Source organism: Heterodontus francisci, chromosome 5 (assembly GCF_036365525.1).
Source record: "Heterodontus francisci isolate sHetFra1 chromosome 5, sHetFra1.hap1, whole genome shotgun sequence".
Taxonomy (NCBI): Eukaryota; Metazoa; Chordata; class Chondrichthyes; order Heterodontiformes; family Heterodontidae; genus Heterodontus; species Heterodontus francisci.
In genome coordinates this window covers 47,143,259-47,167,383 of record NC_090375.1, presented here as the reverse complement: position 1 = coordinate 47,167,383, position 24,125 = coordinate 47,143,259, and the positions used below count along the sequence as shown (strand labels likewise).

Below are 24,125 nucleotides of genomic sequence, written 5' to 3'. Positions count from 1 at the left end.
AGGGTCAGTTACTAGGGGACATGTTTAAGGTGAGGGGCAGGAGGTTTAAGGGGGATTTGAGGAAGAACTTTTTTACCCAGAGGGTGGTGACAGTCTGGAATGCACTGCCTGGGAGGGTGGTAGAGGCGGGTTGCCTCACATCCTTTAAAAAGTACCTGGATGAGCACTTGGCACACCATAACATTTCAAGGCTATGGGCCAAGTGCTGGCAAATGGGATTAGGTAGACAGGTCAGGTGTCTTTCATGCATCGGTGCAGACTTGATGGGCCGAAGGGCCTGTTTCAGTGCTGTATCTCTCTATGACCCTCATTTCCCATTTGAAACCTGTAGCTGGCATTGGGACTTGTGGAGGTATGTGTTAGATGGATTCGTCTTTAAATTTTAAGTTTAGGCTTCACTCAATCATGCAGTATAGCCAAGGCAGTAAATTCAGTGCTTTTTAAAAAAAAAAAAGCAGAGTCAATGTCATTATAGCACAGGAGGCTACTCAGCCCATTGAGTCCATGCTAGCTCTCTGTGGAGCAGTCCAATCAGTCCCAGTATCTCTCTCTATCCCTGTAGGCCTGCAAGGTTATTTCCCTCAAGTGCCCATCCAATTTCCTTTTGAAATCATTCACCGTCTCCACTTCCATCATCATCATAGGCAGGGAATTCTAGATTACCAATCGCTGTGTAAAACACCCAAAACCTTAAACGTGTATCCCCTCTTTCTTGTATCATCAGCTAATGGGAACAGCTTTTCATAGTCTACCTTATCTAAGCCTGTCATAATCTTGTACACCTCTATCAAATCTCCCCTTAATCTCCTTTGATCCAGGAAGAACAATCCCAGCTTCTCCAACCTAATCATGTAGCTAAAATCCCTGGAACCCTTATGGTAAATCTTCTCTGCATCCTTTCAAGAATCCTCACATCCTTCCTAAAGTATGGTGACCAGAACTGGATGTAATACTTTAGAATGCATGCAATACTCTAGTTGTAGCCTAACCATAGCTTTATAAAGATTCAGCATATCTTTTGTGCTTTTATGCTCAATACCACTATTTAATGAAGCCCAAGATCCCATATGCTTTGCTAACTACTCTCTCAATATGTCCTGCCACCTTCAAAAATTTATGCACATGAACCCCCAGGTTTTTTTTTGTTTGTGGGATGTGGGCATCACTGGCTAGGCCAACGTTTATTGCCCATCCCTAATTGCCCTTGAACTGAGTGGCTTACTAGGTCATTTCAGAAGGCATTTAAGAGTCAACCACATTGCTGTGGGTCTGGAGTCACACGTAGGCCAGACCAGGTAAAGATGGCAGATTTCCTTCCCTAAAGGACATTAGCTGGATGGTTCAAGATGGCTCCTGGGCTGGAAGCTCCCTTGCTGTTCAACTCTATCCATGGCCATCTGCTCCCATCCCTAACGTTTTCTCCCCCAATCTGCCCTCTTAAACTGTTTAAATTCCCCTGGCTCTTTAAATCAGTTCATTTTAGCCCTATCTAAAGGCTAACAGTTAGTTTAGTGTATGTTACCTGGGCCCACTGCCCTCCCCCAGCCACACCTGCTCTTTGTTTTCTCAATGAAATTGATCCGGATGAAACTGACTAGCACAGCTGCCAATACTTCAATCTCCGATCCTGCTGTCTTCACAGTCCAGAGTGTCTGCAGCCACGGCATGCGGTAAGTCCATTGAGGTGAAGAAGGAGCTGCGGGACCCGAGAGAAGTCCTGAGAAAAGGTGCCCCGAGCACCCAAAAAATCCACGAACGGCCCCCCCAGCCGCAACTTCAAAGCGCCCGCGGGAGATGGCTCGGAGAGCATCTGCAGCGCACTGTCGGCAATGCTGCATGCCTTTATTTAAACCACTGCAAAAAAAAAAACCCTTAGCAAATGTAATCACCTCTAAGTCTGCCAAATGATGCTTCACCTCCCGAAGGACGTGGATGAGCTTTCCGGACGTCGATGGTGGGCACTGAGGAAATGGCTTATTACCTGCACCAGCTTCTCCCCCCCCTTTACCCCCCTTCCACCCCCCCCACCCCCGTCCCCTTCCCTGCTCCACCCTCTCAGCTCACCCCCTCACAACCCCGTCCCAGCCCGCCACCCCCCCTCGCACCATCTTCACCCCGCACCCCCTGCACCCCCCCCCCCACTACCCCTCCCCCTTGCATCCCCTCCTCCCACCGGCACCATCCTACACCTGTGTAGGGGCCCCAACAACCCCACTGCCTTGTGGGCGTCTCGGGAGAGACCAAGGCTAAGGGAGTAAACCCGAACAGAAAATCCGGAGCGGAACCCCGTAGGCGGTCATGTGTCACCTTTGGCATGTTTCCGGCAGTTCCTGCAGCCATACTGGTGCCAAACGTCGTGTCCTGCACTCCTTTGGACCCCACCAGAAAGGCCGAGAGGGGGGGTTTTGACGACTGGGCAACTCTCAACCTCCATAAATTTGCCCAGGCATGCGCCATGGAGAGGTCACTCCATAGTTGCCTCACAGCGACTAAAACAACACGGAAGGCAGCAGTTACGGGTTATAAGTCCAGATAAATTGGCGTAGAAACTGGGCGCCATGGGTTGCCTTTGTCGGTGGGAGAGGTCATTGCACCTCACTGGACAGCTGCCGCCCGCCTCAAACCGGGCAGCCCCCGGTCAATAAGGTTCTGTCCCGCCACAGTCTGCCTGCTTCAATGGGTGCTTGGAACTCAGGGTCATTGCCCGAAAGGTGGACTGATACACCGCACCAAACAACATGAAAAAAGGAAAGAAGGTACCAGCCCTTCGCTTTGCAAGCTGGAACGTCAGAACTATGTGTCCTGGCCTGTCGGAAGACCTTACACAAATCAACGATTCTCGGAAGACCGCCATCATTAACAACGAGCTCAGTAGATTCAATGTGGACATTGCAGCACTTCAGGAGACTCGCCTCCCCGCGAGTGGCTCTCTAGCAGAGCAAGACTACACCTTCTTCTGGCAGGGCAGGGATCCTGAAGAACCAAGACAGCATGGAGTGGGCTTCGCCATCAGAAACTCCTTGCTCAGCATGATAGAGCCTCCCTCAAATGGCTCGGAACACATACTGTCCATCCGACTGCTCACCACCTCTGGTCCAGTACACCTACTCAGCATCTATGCTCCAACACTCTGCTACCCACCTGAAGCTAAAGACCAGTTCTATGAACAACTCCATATCATTAGCAGCATCCCCAACACCGAACACCTATTCCTGCTGGGGGACTTTAATGCCAGAGTTGGGGCTGACCATGACTCATGGCCCTCCTGCCTTGGGCGCTATGGCGTTGGAAGGATGAATGAGAACGGGCAGAGACTGCTTGAGTTGTGTACCTATCATAACCTCTGCATCACCAACTCGTTCTTTCACACTAAACCCTGTCACCAGGTTTCATGGAGGCACCCAAGAACACGTCGTTGGCACCAGCTAGACCTCATTGTCACAAGGCGAGCCGCCTTAAACAGTGTTCAAATCACACGCAGCTTCCACAGTGCGGACTGCGACACCGACCACTCCCTGGTGTGCAGCAAGGTTAGACTCAGACCAAAGAAGTTGCATCATTCCAAGTAGAAGTGCCACCCGCGCATCAACACGAGCAAAATTTCTCACCCACAGCTGTTACAAAAATTTCTAAATTCACTTGTAACAGCCCTTCAAAACACTCCCACAGGGGATGCTGAGACCAAGTGGGCCCACATCAGAGACGCCATCTATGAGTCAGCTTTGACCACCTACAGCAAAAGTGCGAAGAGAAATGCAGACTGGTTTCAATCTCATAATGAAGAGCTGGAACCTGTCATAGCCGCTAAGCGCATTGCACTGTTGAACTACAAGAAAGCCCCCAGCGATTTAATATCTGCAGCACTTAAAGCAGCCAGAAGTACTGCACAAAGAACAGTTAGGCGTTGCGCAAACGACTACTGGCAACATCTATGCAGTCATATTCAGCTGGCCTCAGACACCGGAAACATCAGAGGAATGTATGATGGCATGAAGAGAGCTCTTGGGCCAATCATCAAGAAGATCGCCCCCCTCAAATCTAAATCGGGGGACATAATCACTGACCAACGCAAACAGATGGACCGCTGGGTTGAGCACTACCTAGAACTGTACTCCAGGGAGAATGCTGTCACTGAGACTGCCCTCAATGCAGCCCAGCCTCTACCAGTCATGGATGAGCTGGACATACAGCCAACCAAATCGGAACTCAGTGATGCCATTGATTCCCGAGCCAGCGGAAAAGCCCCTGGGAAGGACAGCATTACCCCTGAAATAATCAAGAGTGCCAAGCCTGCTATACTCTCAGCACTACATGAACTGCTATGCCTGTGCTGGGACGAGGGAGCAGTACCCCAGGACATGCGCGATGCCAACATCATCACCCTCTATAAAAACAAAGGTGACCGCGGTGACTGCAACAACTACTGTGGAATCTCCCTGCTCAACATAGTGGGGAAAGTCTTTGCTCGAGTCGCTCTGAACAGGCTCCAGAAGCTGGCCGAGCGCGTCTACCCTGAGGCACAGTGTGGCTTTCGTGCAGAGAGATCGACTGTTGACATGCTGTTCTCCCTTCGTCAGATACAGGAGAAATGCCGTGAACAACAGATGCCCCTCTACATTGCTTTCATTGATCTCACCAAAGCCTTTGACCTCATCAGCAGACGTGGTCTCTTCAGACTACTAGAAAAGATCGGATGTCCACCAAAGCTACTAAGTATCATCACCTCATTCCATGACAATATGAAAGGCACAATTCAACATGGTGGCTCCTCATCAGAGCCCTTTCCTATCCTGAGTGGCGTGAAACAGGGCTGTGTTCTCGCACCCACACTTTTTGGGATTTTCTTCTCCCTGCTGCTTTCACATGCGTTCAAATCCTCTGAAGAAGGAATTTTCCTCCACACAAGATCAGGGGGCAGGTTGTTCAACCTTGCCCGTCTAAGAGCGAAGTCCAAAGTACGGAAAGCCCTCATCAGAGAACTCCTCTTTGCTGACGATGCTGCTTTAACATCTCACACTGAAGAGTGCCTGCAGAGTCTCATCGACAGGTTTGCGGCTGCCTGCAATGAATTTGGCCTAACCATCAGCCTCAAGAAAACGAACATCATGGGGCAGGACGTCAGAAATGCTCCATCCATCAATATTGGCGACCACGCTCTGGAAGTGGTTCAAGAGTTCACCTACCTAGGCTCAACTATCACCAGTAACCTGTCTCTAGATGCAGAAATCAACAAGCGCATGGGTAAGGCTTCCACTGCTATGTCCAGACTGGCCAGGAGAGTGTGGGAAAATGGCGCATTAACACGGAACACAAAAGTCCGAGTGTATCAGGCCTGTGTCCTCAGTACCTTGCTCTACGGCAGCGAGGCCTGGACAACGTATGCCAGCCAAGAGCGACGTCTCAAGTCATTCCACCTTCGCTGCCTTCGGAGAATACTTGGCATCAGATGGCAGGACTATATCTCCAACACAAAAGTCCTTGAAGCAGCCAACACCCCCAGCTTATACACACTACTGAGTCAGCGGCGCTTGAGATGGCTTGGCCATGTGAGCCGCATGGAAGATGGCAGGATCCCCAAAGACACATTGTACAGTGAGCTCGCCACTGGTATCAGACCCACCGGCCGTCCATGTCTCCGCTATAAAGACGTCTGCAAACGCGACATGAAATCGTGTGACATTGATCACAAGTCATGGGAGTCAGTTGCCAGCATTCGCCAGAGCTGGCGGGCAGCCATAAAGACAGGGCTAAATTGTGGCGAGTCGAAGAGACTTAGTAGTTGGCAGGAAAAAAGACAGAGGCGCAAGGGGAGAGCCAACTGTGCAACAGCCCCAACAAACAAATTTCTCTGCAGCACCTGTGGAAGAGCCTGTCACTCCAGAATTGGCCTTTATAGCCACTCCAGGCGCTGCTTCACAAACCACTGACCACCTCCAGGCGCGTATCAATTGTCTCTCGAGATAAGGAGGCCCAAAAGAAAGAAAAAAAGGACATTAGTGAACCAGATGGGTTTTTACAACAATCGACAATGGTTTTATTAGACTAGCTTTTTTTCATTCAATTAATTGAATTAAATTCAAATTTCAGCATCTGCCATGGTGGGATTCGATCCCATGTCCCCAGAGCCTGGGCTCTGGATTACTAGTCCCTCTGTCCATGTACACTCTTTAGAACTGTGCCATTTAGTCTATACTACCTCTCCCTATCCCTTTTGCCAAAATGCATTACCTCTCATTCCTCTGTATTAAATTCCATCTGCCACTCGTCTGTCCATTCTGCTAGCCCATCTAGTCCCTCACTGTGCCACACCTCCAAGTTTGGTATCAGCAGATTTTGAAATTTCACTATTTCAATATCCAAGTCATTTATGTACATCCAGAAAAGCAGTGGTCCTGGCACTGAACTGTGGGCAATATCACTGTCTACCATCCTCCAGTCTGAAAAACAACCATTGACCACAACTCGCTGCTTTCTGTCCTTAAGCCAATTTTTTTATCCAAACTGACACTGACTCTCCTATCCCATGAACCTCAATTTTGTTAACCAGTCTTTTATGTGGTACTTTGTCAAACACTTAAAATCCATATGAACCACCATTGCTTTCCCTTCATCAAACTTCTCTGTTACTTCATCAAAACAAAATCAATGAAATCAGTGAAGCACGATCTGTCTTTTACAAATTTGAGCTGGCTCTCCCTACTTAACTCAAACCTCTCCAAGTGCCTGTTGATTTCCCCCCCACCCCGATTGTTTCCAAAACCTTACCCACCACTGATGTTAAACTGACTGCCTGTGGTTACTACCTTACATCCTTCTTGAACAAAGGTGTCACATTTGCCACACTCCAATCCTCTGGCACCTCCTGCATATCTAGGGAAGATTGGAAGATCACGACAAGCCCTTCTGCTATTTCCACTCCCACTTGCTTTAGCAACCTCGGATGCAAGCCATCCAGACCAGGCGACTTATCCATTCAAAGCACAGCCAGCCTTTCAGGTACATCCTGCCTAACAATTTTCACCCTGTCAATTACCTCCACTTCTACCGATATTTTGTCCACATCCTCTTCCTTAGTGAACACCAATACAAAGTACTCATTAAGTAATCTAGCCTTGCCCTGCATCTCTACGCATACATCACCCTTTTTCCCCCCTAATTGGCCTCACCCACCTCTTATAACCCACTGACTATTCACATGTCGGTAGGAGATTTTTGGGTTCCCTTTTATGTTAACTGTCATTCTATTTTCAAAGGCAGCGTTCCCAAGTGTGTTGGTACTAATCAAACAGAGGTGGCTTTGGTGGATTGAACATGTCTGCAGGATGGAAGACTGTTACATCTTCTGTACAGTGAGGTAGCCAGGGCCAGACAACCAGTGGGGCGCCCAAACCTCCGCTTCAAGGATGCTTGCAAGCGTGACATGAAGGCCCTAAATGTCAATTATCACACCTAGGAATCATTAGCTGGTGAAAGAGGGAAATGGAGACACATCGTGTGAACTGGTGTGCACTACCATGACAACCAGTTGCTACAGCAGCTTGGCAAAACAGGTACCAACGTCAAAAATAACAACTCACAGCATGACTTGGCAGCTTCACGTACAACACTTGTGGCAGAACCTGCCTCCCAAAGATTAGCCTTCACAGCTATCAGCGAAGGTGCACCAAGACACCCCACCTAAATGGATTGTTTGCTGTGTGTCCAGCATCTTTTGTAGATGGAAGGATACCAACCAACTCTACTGTCATATTCTCTCTTTGCCAGCCTTATTGTCCTCTTCACTTCTTCTCAGCTCACTGTATTTGCTCTGGTTCTCGCTTGAAGAATTCAACTGACATGTATCATACCTTTTATTTGTTTCATCATATTCTCTATCTCCCTCGTTATATAAGGAGCCCTGGCTTTGGTTCCTTAACCTTTTGCCCTTGTTGGAATGTACTTAGCCTGTACTTGAAACATCTCCTCCTTAAAGATCACCCATTGTTCTGTTATAGTTTTTCCTGTCAATTTTTGGTTCCATTTCCCCCTGGCTAGATCCCTCTTTTATCCCATTGAAGTTAGCCCTCTTCCAATTTAGAAGTTCTATTTTTAGATTACAGATCTACACATCTTACATCTATACCAAGTCAAGTGCATAGAAAGGACATGGTTTACAGAGTAAAAGATACATAAGATCATAAGAACTAGGAGCAGGAGTAGGCCATCCGGCCCCTCGAGCCTGCTCCGCCATTCAATAAGATCATGGCTGATCTTTTCGTGGTCTCAGATCCACTTACCCGCGCTCCCACAGTATCCCTTAATTCCTTTATTGTTCAAAAAGATATCTGCCTTAGCTTTAAAGATGTTTACTGAAGAAGCATCAACTACTTCACTGGGCAAGGAATTCCATAGATTAACAACCCTCTGGGTGAAGAAGTTTCTTCTTAATTCAGTCCTAAATCTGCTCCCTCTAATCTTGAGGCTTATCCCTCTTGTCCTAGCTTCACCTGCCAGTGGAAACATCCTCTCTACTTGTATCTTATCTATTCCCTTCATGATTTTATATGTTTCTATAAGATCCCCCCTCATTCTTCTGAACTCCAATGAATATAATCCCAATCTACTCAGTCTCTCCTCATAAGCAAACCCCCTCAACTCCGGAATCAACCTAGTGAACCTCCTCTGCACCCTCTCCAGTGCCAGTATATCCTTTCTCAAGTAAGGAGACCAAAACTGCACACAGTACTCCAGGTGCGGCCTCACCAGTACCTTATACAGCTGCAACATAACCTCTCTGCTTTTAAACTCAATCCCTTTAGCAATGAAGGACAAAATTCCATTTGCCTTCCTAATTACTTGCTGTACCTGCAGACCAACCTTCTGCGATTCATGCAAAAGGACACCCAGGTCCCTCTGCATAGTAGCATGCTGCAACTTTTTACCATTCAAGTAATAATCCTTTTTCCTGTTACTCCTACCGAAATGAATGACTTCACATTTACTAACATTGTATTCCATCTGCCAGACCTTTGCCCACTCACTCAATGTATCTATGTTCCTCTGCAAAGTTACACAGTCATCTGCACACTTTGCTCTGCCACTCATCTTAGTGTCATCTGCAAACTTTGACACCCTACACTTGGTCCCCAACTCCAAATCATCTATATAAATTGTAAATAATTGCAGTCCCAACACCGATCCCTGAGGCACCACTAGTGACTGCCAACCAGAATAGCACTCATTTATCCCCACTCTCTGCTTCCTGTTCATCAACCAATCCTCTATCCATGCTAATACTTTACCCCTGACGCCTTGCATCCTTATCTTATGCAGCAGCCTCTTGTGCGGCACCTTGTCGAAGGCCTTTTGGAAATCTAGGTACACCACATCCACTGGGTCCCCATTGTCCACCTTGCTCGTAACGTCATCATAGAATTCCAAAAGATTTGTCAAGCATGACCTGCCCTTCATGAACCCATGCTGCGTCTGCCCAACGGGACAATTTCTATCGAGATGCCCGGCTATTTCTTCCTTGATGATAGACTCAAGCATCTTCCCCACTACAGAGGTTAAGATAATCGGTCTATAATTCCCCATCTTTTGTCTACCTCCCTTTTTAAACAGTGGCGTCACATCTGCAGTTTTCCAATCTGCTGGGACTACCCCAGAGTCCAGCGAATTTTGGAAAATTATCAGTGCACCTGCTATTTCTCCCGCCATCTCTTTTAGAACCCTGGGATGCATTCCATCAGGGCCAGAAGACTTATCAATCCTTAGCTCCATTAGCTTGCCCAACACTACCTCTTCCGTAATAATGATTGTTCCCAGGTCCTCACCTACGTTCGTCTCTTTGTCAATTACTGGCATGTTATTAATGTCCTCCACTGAGAAGACAGATACAAAATACCTGTTCAATGCCTCGGCCATTTCATCATATCCCATAACTAATTTCCCCTTCTCATCCTCTAAAGGACCAACGTTTACTTTCGCCACTCTTTCGTTTTATATATTTATAGAAACTTTTGCTATCTGTCTTTATATTCAGTGCTAGCTTTTTCTCATGTTCCATCTTACTTTTCTTTATGGCTCTTTTTGTAGCTTTCTGCTGACCTTTAAAGTTTTCCCAATCTTCTAGTTTCATGCTGCTTTTGGCCACTTTGTATGCCTTCTTTTTCAATTTGATAGCCTCCCTTATTTCCTTAGACACCCATGGCAGATTACCCCTTTTCTTCCAGTCCTTCCTTTTCACTGGAATATACTTTTGCTGAGCACTTTGAAAAATTGCTTTGAAAGTCCTCCACTGCTCGTCAACTGTCCCACCGTAAAATCTTTGTTTCCAGTCCACTTTAGCCAAGTCCTCCCTCATTCTATTGTTGTCCCCCTTGTTCAAGCACAGGACCCTGGTATTGGATTTTATCTTCACATTCTCCATCTGTATTCTAAATTCAACCATACTGTGATCACTCCTTCCAAGAGGATCCCTAACCATGAGGTCATTAATTATTCCTGTCTCATTACACAGTACTAGATCTAGGATAGCTTGCTCCCTCGTCGGTTCCATTACATACTGTTCAAGAAAACTATCACGGATACACTCAACGAATTCCTCCTCAAGGCTACCCTGACTGAGCTGGTTCGACCAATCTACATGTAGATTAAAATCCCCCATGATAATTGCCGTACCATTTTTACAGGCATTAGTTATTTCTTTGTTTATTGCCCGTCCCAATGTGATGTTATTATTTGGTGGCCTATAGACTACGCCTATCAATGACTTTTTCTTCTTAGAGTTTCTAATTTCCACCCAAATGGATTCAACCTCATTCTCCATAGAACCTATATCATCTCTCAGCAGCGCCCTGATGTCATCCTTGAATATCAGAGCTACACCACCTCCCTCACCTTCCTGTCTGTCCTTCCGAATAGTCTGGTACCCCTGGATATTTAACTCACAGTCGTGACCAACCTGTAACCATGTCTCTGTAACGGCTACCAAATCATATTTATTCGCGATGATTTGTGCCATTAACTCATCAACCTTGTTACGAATGCTACGAGGATTCAGGTCAAGTGCCTTTATGCTAGCTTTCTTACCCTCGCGATTCTCAACATCTCAGGTACAACAATGTCAGCAATAATAACCTAGAATATATTGGTAATTATGCCACTGATTTAGCCATTCATGGTCTGGAGCAGCCCAGAACTGTACACAGTACTCCAGCTGCGGCCGAACCAGCATTTTATACAGCTCCATCATAACTTCCCTGCTCATATTCTATGCCTCGGCTAATAAAGGCAAGTATCCCGTATGCCTTCCTAACCACCTTATCCACCTGTGCTGCTGCCTTCAGTGATCTATGGACAAGCACCCCAAGATCCCTCTGACCCTGTACTCCCTAGGGTCCTACCATACATTGTATATTCTCTTGCCTTGTTAGTCATCCCAAAGTGCATCACCTCACACTTCTCAGGATTGGAGGGGAACTTGCAGGTGGTGGTGTTCCCATGCATCTGCTGCCCTTGTCCTTCTAGGTGGTAGAGGTCGTGGGTTTAGAAGGTGCTGTCAAAGGAGCCTTGGTGAGTTGCTCCAATGCATCTTGTATATAGTACACACAGCTGCTACTGTGCGTTGGTGATGAAGGGAGTGAATGCTTAAGGTAGTGGATGGGGTGCCGATCAAGATGGTTACTTTATCCTGGATGGTGTTGAGCTTCAAGTGTTGTTGGAGCTGCACCCATCCAGGCAAGTGGAGAATATTCCATCATACTCTTCGCTTGTGCCTTGTAGATAGCGGACAGGCTTTGGGGAGTCAGGTGGTGAGTTACTCGCCACAGAATTCCTAGCCTCTGACCTGCTCTTGCAGCCACAGTATTGATATGGCTGGTCCAGTTAAGTTTCTGATCAATGGTAACCCCCAGGATATTGATAGTGAGAGATTCATGATGGTAATGCCATTGAATGTTAAGGGGAGATGGCTAGATTCTCTCTTGTTGGAGATGGTAATTTCCTTGCACGTGTGTGGCGCCAATGTTATTTATCGCTTATCAGTCCAAGCCGGATGTTGTCCAGGTCTTGCTGCATGTGGACACTGACTGCTTCAGTAACTGAGGAGTTGCGAATGGTACCGAACATTGTACAATCAACAAACATCCTAACTTCTGACCTTATGATGGAAGGAAGGTCATTGATGAAGCAGCTGAAGATGGTTGGACCTAGGACACGACCCCAAGGAACTTCTAAAGCCTAGTATAATTGGCAATACTGTATAATTCAGAATTCTTTGAAGTTTTATTGACATTGTTTTGTTGTTGAGTGTCAAGCGTGGCTCAGTTGGTAACACTCTAGTTTCTGAGTCACAAGGTTCTGGGTTCAAGTCCCACTCCAGGGCTTGAGCACAAAAATCAAGCCTGACACTCCAATGCAGTACTATCAGAAGTGCTGTTTTTCAGATGAGATATTAAACCATGCCCCATCTGCCCAATCATACGAATTAGGAGTAGACCATTTGGCCCCCTTGAGCCTGCTCAGCCATTCAATAAGATCACTGCTGATCTGATTGCAGCCTCAATTCTACTTTCCATCTACCCCTATACCCTTTGACTCCCTTGTCAATCAAGAATTTATCAACTTAGCCTTAAAAATATTCAATGACCCAGCCTCCAGTGATCCCTAGGGAAGAGAATTCCACAGACTAACAACCCGAAAAAAATTTCTCCTCATCTCTGTCTCAAATGGGAAGCCCGTTATTTTTAAACTGTGTCCCCAAGTTCTAGTCTCTCCCACAAGGGGAAACATCCTCAGCATCCACCCTGTCAAGTCCCCTCAGGATTGTATATGTCTATAAGATCACCTCTCATTCTTCTAAACTCGAATGGATACAGGCCCAACCTTTGTTGTGGCACCTTATCAAATGCCTTTTCACAGAATAATACAGGGAAGAGGCCCTTCGGCCCATCGAGTCTGCACCGATGCATTAAAGACACCTGACCTGTCTACCTAATCCCATTTGCCAACACTTGGCCCAATGCCTTGAATGTTATGACGTGCCAAGTGCTCATCCAGGTACTTTTTAAAGGATGTGAGGCAACCCGCCTCTACCACCCTCCCAGGCAGTGCATTCCAGACTGTCCCCACCCTCTGGGTAAAAAAGTTCTTCCTCAAATCCCCCTTAAACCTCCTGCCCCTCACCTTAAACATGTCCCCTAGTAACTGACCCTTCAACTAAGGGGAACAGCTGCTCCTTATCCACCCTGTCCATGCCCCTCATAATCTTGTACACCTCGATCAGGTCACCCCTCAGTCTTCTCTGCTCCAGCGAAAACAACCCAAGCCTATACAACCTCTTCATAGCTTAAATGTTCTACCCCAGGCACCATCCTGGTGAATCGCCTCTGCACCCCCTCCAGTGCAATCACATCCTTCCTATAATGTGGCGACCAGAATTGCACACAGTAGTCCAGCTGTGGCCTTACCAAAGTTCTATACAACTCCAACATGACCTCCCTGCTTTTGTAATCTATGCCTCGATTGATAAAGGCAAGTGTCCCATATGCCTTTTTCACCACCCTATTAACCTGCCCTTCTGCCTTTAGAGATCGATGGACAAACACGCCAAGGTCCCTTTGTTCCTCGGAACTTCCCAGTGTCAGGCTATTCATTGAATATTTCCTTTTGGAAATTCAAGCACACCAACTCTACAGGTTCTCCTTTATCCACGTTGCTAAATACTTCCTCAAAGAATTCCAATCATAAGATAACCCCTTCATCCCAAGAATCAGTCGAGTGAACCTACTCTGAACTGCTTCTAATGCAACGTTATCCTTTCTTAAGTAAGCAGACCGAAGCTCTACACAGTACTCCAGATCTGGTCTCACCAACACCCTGTACAACTGTAGCAAAACTTGCCTACTTTTATACTCTATTCCCCTTGCAATAAACATACCATTTGCCTTCTTAATCACTTGCTGTAACTGCATACTATCTTTTTGTGATTCATGTACCAGAACACCAACATCCCTTTGTACTGCAGAGTTCTGAAATCTCTTGCCATTTAAATATACTGTTTTTCTATTCTTCCTCCCAAAGTGGACAAGACCACATTTTCCCACATTATATTCCATCTGCCAAATTGGTGCTCACTCACATAACCTATCCATATCCCTTTGCAAACTCTCGTCCTTTTCACAACTTACTCTACTACTTGTCTTTGTGTCATCAGCAAAGTTAGTAACCATGCATTCTGTCCTGACAACCTATATATTGGATGAAAATAGTTGAGGCCCCAGCACTGATTCCTGGGCGCTCCACTAATTACAGCTTGGCAACCCAAAAATGACCCATTTATCGCTACTCTCTCCTTCCTGTTAGCTAACCAATCCTCTATCTATGCCAATATGTTACCCTGTACACCATGAGCTCTTATTTTGTGTAGTAATCTTTGATGCGCACGTTATCAAATGCCTTTTGGAAATCCAAGTACACCAGATCTACAGGTTCCCCTTTATCCATGTTGCTCATTACTTCCTCCAAGAACTCTAACAAATTAGTCAAACACTATTTCCCTTCACAATGCAATTAGGCAGAATCGTCATGTTTTAAGATTTTCTAAGTGCCCTGCTATATCATCCTTAATATGGGATTCTAGCATTTTCCCTATGACGGATGTTAGACTAACTGGCCTGTAGTTTCCTGCTTTGTCTCCATACTTTTTTTTTGAATAGAGGAGTTACATTCACTTTTTTCCAATCTGATGGGACCTTTCCAGAATCTAAGGAATTTTGAAAAATTACAACTAATGCAACTACTAACTCAGCAGCCACTTATTTTAAGACCCTCGGATGCAGGCCATTCAGGTCCTGGGGACTTGTCAACCTTTAGTTCCAATAGTTTTCTCAGTACACTTTCCCTAGTGACTGTAATTGTTTTAAGTTCCACCCTCCCTTTTACCTCATGACTTACAAGTATTTCTGGCATGTTATTTGTGTCTTCTACACTGAAGACGGACATAAAATCTCTGTTCAACGTTTCCACTATTTCCTTATTTTCAATTATGAATTCCCCAGTCTCACCCTCTAGGGGACCAACACTCACTTTCGTTACTCTTTGCCTTTTTAAATACTTGTAGAAACTCTTACTCTTTTTATATTTCTGGCTTGTTTTCTCTCCTTTTTCATTCTTTCATGATGTGGGCGTCGCTTGCTAGGCGAGCATCCCTAATTGCCCTTGAGAAGGGACATACTCAAATTTTCTCCCCTTTTTTTTTTAACAAAGTCATTCTTTGGTTTTTAAAATTCTGTCCAATCTTCTGACCTACCACTAATCTTCACAGAATTGTACATTGTTTTCTTTCAGTTTCATACTCCCTTTAACTTCGTTACTTAGCCATGGATGGTGCATCCCTCTCCTAGACTCCTTTCTCACTGGAATGTATCTTTGCTGAGTGCGATGAAATATCTCCTTAAATGTCTGCCACTGCATCTCTACTGTCCTATCCTTTAAACTAATTTCCCACTTCACTTTAGCCAGCTCTATCATCATAGCTTTCTAATTGCCTTTATTTAAATTTAAAACACTTAGTCTTGGACTGACTCTTCTCACCCTCAAACGGAGTGCGAAATTTAACGTTATCTGATCACTGCTACCTAGAGGCTCCTTCACTTTGAGGTCATTAATAAATCCTGTCTCATTGCACATTATCAGGTCTAGAATAGCCTTCTCTCTGGTTGATTCTAGAATGCGCTGCTCTAAGAAACTATTCTGAAATCACTATGAACTCATCTTCCAAGCTACCTTTGCCAATCTGCTTCGTCCAGCCTATATGTAGATTAAAATCACCCATGATTATTGCAGTACCTTTCTTACAAACCCCCATTATTTATTCCTGCATACTCCGCCCTACAGTGTAGTTACTGTTCGGGGACCTATAAACTACTCTGAGTGACTGCTTACCTTTGTTGTTTCTTAATTCTATTCAAAATGATTCCACATCTTGACCTTTAGAACTAAGGTCATCGCTCACTACTATACTAACGTCATCCTTAATTAACAGAGCAACCCCATCACCTTTTCCTAGCTTCCTGTCCTTCCAAAATGTCAAGTACTCTTGAATATTCAGGTCACCTTGCAGCCACAGCTCTGTAATGGTTATCAGGTCATACCTATTCATTTCTATCTGAGCTGTCAATTCATCAGTTTTGTCATGAATGCTTCGTGCATTCAGATACAGAGCCTCTAATTTTGCCTTTTCACCACTTTTCCAAATTCTGGTCTTATCTGCTCGTGCATGCTTAAGTATATACACACTGTCCCTTCCTGTTGCACACTGGTCATCATTATCCATTTTGCTCCCTTGTACTACTGCCTTGTCCTTTCCCTTTAATTTACCACATCTGCCATCATTGGAACCCCTCCTTCCCCCAATTTAATTTAAAGCCCTCTCTACTGCCCTAGTTAAACAACACACCAGAGCACGGGTCCCAGCACAGTTCAAGTGAAGACCGTCCCAACGGTACAGCTCCCACTTTCCCTCGTACTGGTGACAGTGCCCCATGAATTGAAACCCGTTTTTCCCCACATCAGTTTTCGAGCCACGGATCTAACTCTCTAATCTTATTTATCCTATGCCAATTTGTTCGCAGCTCAAGCAGTAATCTAGAGATTACCTCCTTTGTGGTGCTGCTTTCTAATTTAGCCCCTAGCTGCTCATAATCCCCACGCAAAACCTCTCTCCTTGTTCTATCTATGGCATTGGTACCCACATGGACCACAACAACTGGGCAGGCAACACAACCTTCTGGACTCACGCTCATTGCTACAGAGTACTGGATCTATGCCCCTAACAATACTGCCCCCTATTACCACTACATTTCTATTTACTCCCCCCACTTGAATAGCTTCCTGTACCACAGTGCCATGGTCAGTTCGCTCATCGGGCAATCGCCTCTCAAGTGGACGTAAACGATCCCATAGCACTATTTTGGAAAAAAAAAGAGGGAAAGAGTTATCCCAGTGTCTTGGCCAAATTTATCTCTCAATCAACATCACAAAAACAGATTATCTCGTCATTATCACATTGCTGTTTATGGAAGTTTGATGTGTGCAAAACGGCTGCTGCATTTCCTACATTACAACAGTGGCACTTCAAAAGGATTTCATTGGCTGTAAAGTGCTTTGAGATATCGGTGGTCAGGAAAAGCACCAAATAAAAGCAAATCTTTCCTTTTACCTTTTTGTAACCTCTGGACATACTGAGTATTGGGTCTGTCATTTCCCAGATCCCAAATAATCTCTTCCCCAGTTCGTTCAATCCCATTCATTAATTCATCTTTCATTCAGTCTATGTGTAATACCTTGGATTTAACATCAACATACACTAGATTTCCCAATGTTCCCCTGAAGGCTCATCTTCTATCGTTCTGTTCACTTGTAAATACTGTCAAGTTCTTCTGCACTTCATTTTTGCCTTGGTAGTTTCAATTGTCCTCCCCCACACACAGTTTAGCATCTGCAAATCTGCCCAATTTTGTTTCTAAATTTTATTATACAGATTATATAGATGAGGAACAGAGTGCGCTGTTGCTTGACTAGTCTGTGGGACAGCTCTCCCAACTCTGGCACAAGCCCCCAGATATTAGTAAGGAGGACTTTGCAGGGTCGACAGGGCTGGGTTTGCCGGTCATTTCTGGTGCCTAGGTCGATGCCGGGTGGTCCATCCGGTTTCATTCCTTTTTATTGACTTTGTAGCGGTTAGATACAACTGAGTGGCTTGCTAGGCCATTTCAGAGGGCATACAAGAGTCAACCACATTGCTGTAGGTCTGCAGTCACATGTAGGCCATACCAGGTAAGGACAGATTTTCTTCCCTAAAGGACATTAGCAAACTAGATGGGTTTTTACAACAATCGACAATGGTTTCTAAATTTTTAATTCCAAATTTTTTATTAATTGAATTCAAAATCCACCTTCTGCTGTAGCGGGATTCTAACCTATGTCCCCAGAGCAATACCCTGGGTCTCTGGGTTACTAGTCCAGTGACAATACCACTACGCCACCGCCTCCCCTATGACTGTGGGAAAACTGCCTCCCCTTTATGTTCTAAGCCCTCTCAACAGAAAAGACTGATGGAATGTTAGCCTTTATGATTAGTTTTAGTACCTGACCACTACATTCTAGTATAATAAAAACAGGTCAGCAGGTCTGAGTATTTCCAGTACTTGTTTTTATTTCAGATTTCCAGCATCTGCAGTATGTTGCCATTACACTACATTTTAGTGACGTGTATTTGGACTTCCGCTGTTCCTAGCTTTCTACCATTTAAAAAAAAATACTCCAATCTATCATCTCTGATGAAAGGCCACAGACCTGAAACATTAACTGTTTTTCTCTCTACAGATGCTGCCTGACCTGAGTATTTCCAGCATTTTCTGTTTTTGTTCCAGATTCCCAGCATCCACAGTATTTTGTTTCTGTACTCGGATCTACCCCTTTATTGCCCAAAATTGATGGCCTCACACTAACTGCGTTGACGTCTATCTGCCACAGTTTTGTCACCAACCTTTGTCATCGTCAGCTTGGATATATGGCTATCGATTGCATTGTCTAAGTCATTAATATAGCGAATAATTGAGACATCAACACAAATCCATTATCCCTATTCTCGGTCTTCGACCATGTAACCAGGTCAATAACTTGACTTCAATTTCATGAGGGAAAGAGCATCCTCTGCTTCCTTACTTTCAGTTAACTTGTATACACCTGCAAGTATTATCAGGCATGTCTACTGCTTTGAATTCAGGTAGCACCTTTTCATGTGGAACTTTACCAAAAGTTTTCCAGAAATCTAGACACATGGCGGATGAAATACTGTTCCTGTGCAGCGGTACCACACTTACTTTGGGACTGAACAGGATAGCGACCTTACACCTGATTCATCTTTTATTATGGGTATTTGCTGGCGAGCAGGAGGCTTGCACTGCTCTGTGAAACATTCCTCATGGGGGAGAAATTAATTTGGTGTATTTGGGCATGTCCTTGCTGGTCTACAAATTCTAACGTGTTGCATCGCTAGAATAACATCAGCAATGAGTGCCTGCAAAACCAGTTGCAGTGCTCACTCCTGCCAATTCATGGCAATTGTAAATAAAATGCTAACGATGTCCAGTGTGACCATTGGAGTAACTGAAGAGACAGCGTATTTGAGTCTTTTTTGATTTCTTTCTATTGTTAGCTTGGCATATGGTAGCATTCTTCAGAGTCAGAAGGTTAAGGGTTCAAGTGCCATTTCAGGATATGGGTAAATAATCTAGGGTGCATAACTGCTATTTTCTGAGGCAGGTTCCCCAGACAGCACCAAATGTCAATCCACCTTGCCATTACCTCCAGGACTGCCTCGGTAAAAAGAACTGCATTCTCTGCTATTGGGAACCAGGAGACTCCTGGCTATAAACAAAAGGAAACAACTTCCATTACTTCAGATTACAAAGACATCCTCGCATAAACTTAGCACGGCTCTTTACCTAACTGGCCACTGGATGAGTTACAAACGTCTACCTGAAAAATACACATTAATACAGTAAGTTGAAAACAAAACAGTGGAGAAAAAAAATGCAGTCAAGGTACCACCCACAGGAAAATCCAACCATAGCACACATTGAAAAGCAGAGGCTGGATATAAATTCCCTTCCTTAAAAAAGTGGCAGATTTATTACACATCAAGGTCAACCATCATCATTAACAATGATGGTTTAGCATTAACAATATTTTTCCAAGGTTTCCCTGAAGGTTGAGCCGGCAACTGGCAAGATAGAAAAATACACATTTTTCAAATGGAGGGAGCGAGGAAGGAAGAATTTGTGCTTAACACCTTTCACAATCTTAGGCCATCTCAAAGCATTTCAGTCAATGCATTACTGTTGACGAGTAGTCACTGTGATCATACAGGGAAACATGAAGTCAATTTGCACACAGCAAAGTCCCACAAGCACAATGAGGTACATTACCAACTAAACAATTTTTAGTGATGTTGGCCAGGATACCAGAATAATTCCCCTGATCATTTCTGAATGGTAGGATGGGATTTCTTATGATCATCCAAGAAACAAGACAGAACTTCAGTTTAATGTCTCATCCGAAAAATGACATCTTTGACAGTGCAGTACACTCACTACTATACTGGTGTCAGCCCAGATTATGGATTTAAATCGCTAGTGAGACTGAACCCACAACCTTCTAACTCAGTTGAATGCACTATTGTTGAGCCAAGGCTGACACCTAGAATATCAGGGATTGAGGTACTTTAGTAAAAGCTAAAAAAAAACTGTTTCTGAAGTGTGAAGAATTCAATATACAACACTTTAATCTTCTCGGAGTTCCATGGCTATAGTTGGGACTTACCATGACAAAATATACTGAATATGGGAACACATACATCAACTCACAAACTTAATTTGAACTGCTGAGTGTATATTATGTATTGTGATTTAGATTTTAATTCTTTTTGTACCAAAGACAATTCTCTTTCCCACCAGAAGGCATCATTTCTCCAAACATAGGAAAAGCAGATCAGATTTCTAGTGATCTAATGCTCTCTTACAAATCTGAAGCCTAAATATTACGAGTACTTCCCAGTCCCCAAAGTTCTCAGACAAGATGATTGAACAATTGACCTGAGCTTGTTTACTTAACAATTAGACTTTGTTGCCTCAAAGACATAGATCCACCACAGCAGCAAAACATTCTTGTCCTCATAAAACAGTGAATTATCCAAATTACCAGCAGCAATGCTGCAGGACTCATACATGTATTGCATCTAGTAATAGATGCAAATAAAAAACAAAATCATAACTAAAGTCTAAAAGGGAAAGAATGCCAACCACTTACTGTTGTTCTTCTGATACCCAGGCAACCTGGCCTACCCAAGAAAATCAACCAGCTATCTTAAGAATCTCCCTATGGACTCTAACAGACCTCAAGATTTGGACCACTGTCCCACACACAGCAGCTGAATAATAGTCTTAAAGGGACAGCACCTAGTTAAATCACATTCTAGACCCAAGACCACCCAAGAGTGGTGCCATGGGTAATCATTTTGGTTTTATAAAAATATGCACACAAACTCAAATCATCCCATGCAAGACACGACAAAGTCATTATATGGAACTCAAGACAGATTCAACATTTACAGAAATGATGAACAATCAGACATCCAAAATCAAAATGCAGTCTGACCTATGCCTTATTAGGAAGGGGCAAAAAGGAGATAAAAAGCAGAATACATTAAAAAGTATTGGGGGGGGGGGGGGTTAGGATACTTCACACGAAATCTCTGCAAATGCCAAGCAGTTGACACTTTTTTTTTTAAGAGATACAGCACTGAAACAGGCCCTTCGGCCCACCGAGTCTGTGCCCATCAACCACCCATTTATAGCAATCCTACACAAATCCCATATTCCTACCACATCCCCACCTGTCCCTATATTTTCCCTACCACCTACCTATACTAGGGGCAATTTCTAATGGCCAATTTACCTATCAACCTGCAAGTCTTTGGCATGTGGGAGGAAACCGGAGCACCCGGAGGAAACCCACGCAGACACAGGGAGAACTTGCAAACTCCACACAGGCAGTACCCGGAATTGAACCCGGGTCGCTGGAGCTGTGAGGCTGCAGTGCTAACCACTGCGCCACTGTGCCGCCCATAACTCAGCTAAATAAGGTCACAAATTAATGGCAGTCGCAAAGGAAAAACAATCCCTTGAATCAATGAAATTTTAATACTTCAGGGGAGCAAAAAATGCTGGAAACATACCAAAAACAAAATCTAATACTGATATTTATCCATAACATAAAAGAGATGCACCAAATGTGGACAACAACCCCACAAGACTGAATAATCCGAATTAAAAAATTAAACTGGTGTTAAAATATTTACAAATAAACTTAATTGTTTATTCAAGCGCGGATAATTTAAAATCCGGGGTTCCGAAGAAGGGTCACTGACCCGAAACGTTAACTCTGCTTCTCTTTTCACAGATGCTGCCAGACCTGCTGAGTGGTTCCAGCATTTCTTGTTTTTATTTCAGATTTCCAGCATCCGCAGCATTTTGCTTTTAATTTAAAATCCAGTTGGAATTAAACACATAAAATTATTAATAAACATCAAAAGATATGCGAAGGTTTTCACCCTATCCCACCTCCCAAATGTTGTCAGTCAAAGCGATCGCCACCGCCACAGGGCTCATCGAAAAACACTCGGTCCCTAACGAAGGGCCCTGCAAAAGAAGCGGCCTCTCCCTGAAGCTGCCGCCCGGCCCGGCGTAAAACAACCGCTCACTACCTTCCTCTCTCAGACGCACACCGGCTCCGACACCAAACAAACAGTGTCCTTTTTAAGTACAAAATAAAATGCTGTAATTATTTTTTACGCTCCCGGTTGTCCGACCCCGTCAATCTGTCTCCGATTCGCCTCCGTCTTTCGTTTGACCTTTTCCCTCCAGTGTTTTTTTTCTCTCTCCAAACTACTGTTTCCCCTCACAACAAAAATATCACCTAGGCCCAAACCGTCACTCCCACAACGCCCCGCCCATTCCCAGACTGGCACCTCCGTGAACCATTCGGAAGGAACATCACTTTCTTGGTCCGCGTGGCATTACCGCCGCTTTTAAGATTGATATGGTTCTTGCCCAATCAGACTGCAAAGCAGCTCTCACTCTCCACCAATCGGTGTGGAAGAGGGGCGGATTCTCAGCCTTGATTGACTGGCTGGACAGTTGCATTCCGATGACGTAAACGTTCCGCCTACCTTTATGATCGACATCAGACGTACCCAATAAACTCACGCCTTGCTCTAGCGTCATCAATCAAGGTAGAAGAGGGTGGGTCCATATCTGGATTGATGGATCAATGTCTTTCTCTTGGCATTTCTTCACAGATGAAGATTTTGGGAAGGTTGTACTCATTGGTTGCAGGCCCGCTGGTGGCTAGTCAGGCCTATACATGACCGGCAGATTCTCTCACAGCGGGTGCAAGTGAAGGTGTAATCGCTGCTGGGCTTTGCAGGAGGATGGCCTCAATGCTGGTGATGTTGGATGTTTCCAGGACTTCAGTGTTTGTAATGCTGTCCTGCCAACGGATCTTCAGGATGCTGTGGACGCAGCGCTGATGGAAGCCCTCCAGAATCATAGAACGTTTAAGGCACAGAATGAGGCCATTTGGCCCATCGTGTCTGTGCCAGCCGAAAAACAATCCACCTACTCTAATCTCACCTTCCAGCATTTGGTCCGTAGCCGTGCAGATTACAGCACTTGAGGTGCATATCCAGACTCCTTTTGAATGAGTTGAGGGTTTCTGCCTCAACTACCCTTTCAGGCAGTGATTTCAAGACCCCCACCACCCTCTGGGTGGAAAAACTTTCCTCATCTCCCCTCTAATCATTCTACCAATCACTTTAAATCTATGGTCACTAGTCACTAACCTCTCTGCTAAGATGAATAGGCCCTTCACCTCCACTCTATCCAGGCCCCTCAAAATTTTGTATATTTCAATCAGATTTCCCCTCAGCCTTCTATGTTTCAAGGAGAACAGCCCCAGACTATCCAATCTTTCCTCATAGCTGCATTTTTCCAGTCCTGGCAACATACTCATAAATCTCCAATGTACCCTCTCTAGTGCAATTACATCCTTTCTGTAAAGAGGTGACCAGAACTGTACTCAAGTTGTGGCCTAACCAATGATTTATACTGTTCCAGCATAACCTCCCTGCTCTTATATTCTATACCTCAGCTAATAAAGAAAAGGATTCCATAGGGCTTCTTACCACCTTTATGACCTGTCCTGCTACCTTAAGGGAACTGTGGATATTCACTCCAAGCTCCCTCACTCCCTCTACACTTCTCAGTATTTTCACATTAATCATGTATTCCTTTGTCTTGTTTGACCTCCCCAAAGGCATCACCTCACATTTCTCCGGGTTGAATTCCATTTGCCACTTTTCTGCCCATCTGACAAGATCGTAAATACCTTCTTGCAGCCCACAGCTATCCTCCTCGCTATCTACTACACAGCCAATCTTTGTGTCGTCTGCAAACTGCTTGATCATGCCCCCTACATTTCCGTCTAAATCATTACTATATACCACAAAAAGCAGGGGG

General features: G+C 44.8%; 1 protein-coding gene across 1 annotated transcript in view; it reads right to left on the bottom strand.

Annotated features, from left to right (window-relative positions):
* Positions 1–22,523, bottom strand: part of LOC137369819 (zinc finger protein ZFAT-like) — a 359,810-nt gene extending 337,287 nt beyond the window's left edge. The window contains exon 1 of the mRNA XM_068031379.1: positions 22,170–22,523. The gene's annotated coding sequence lies outside the window, so the exon portion shown is untranslated. The remainder of the gene's footprint in view (positions 1–22,169) is intronic.
* Between the last annotated feature and the right edge of the window lie 1,602 nt (positions 22,524–24,125).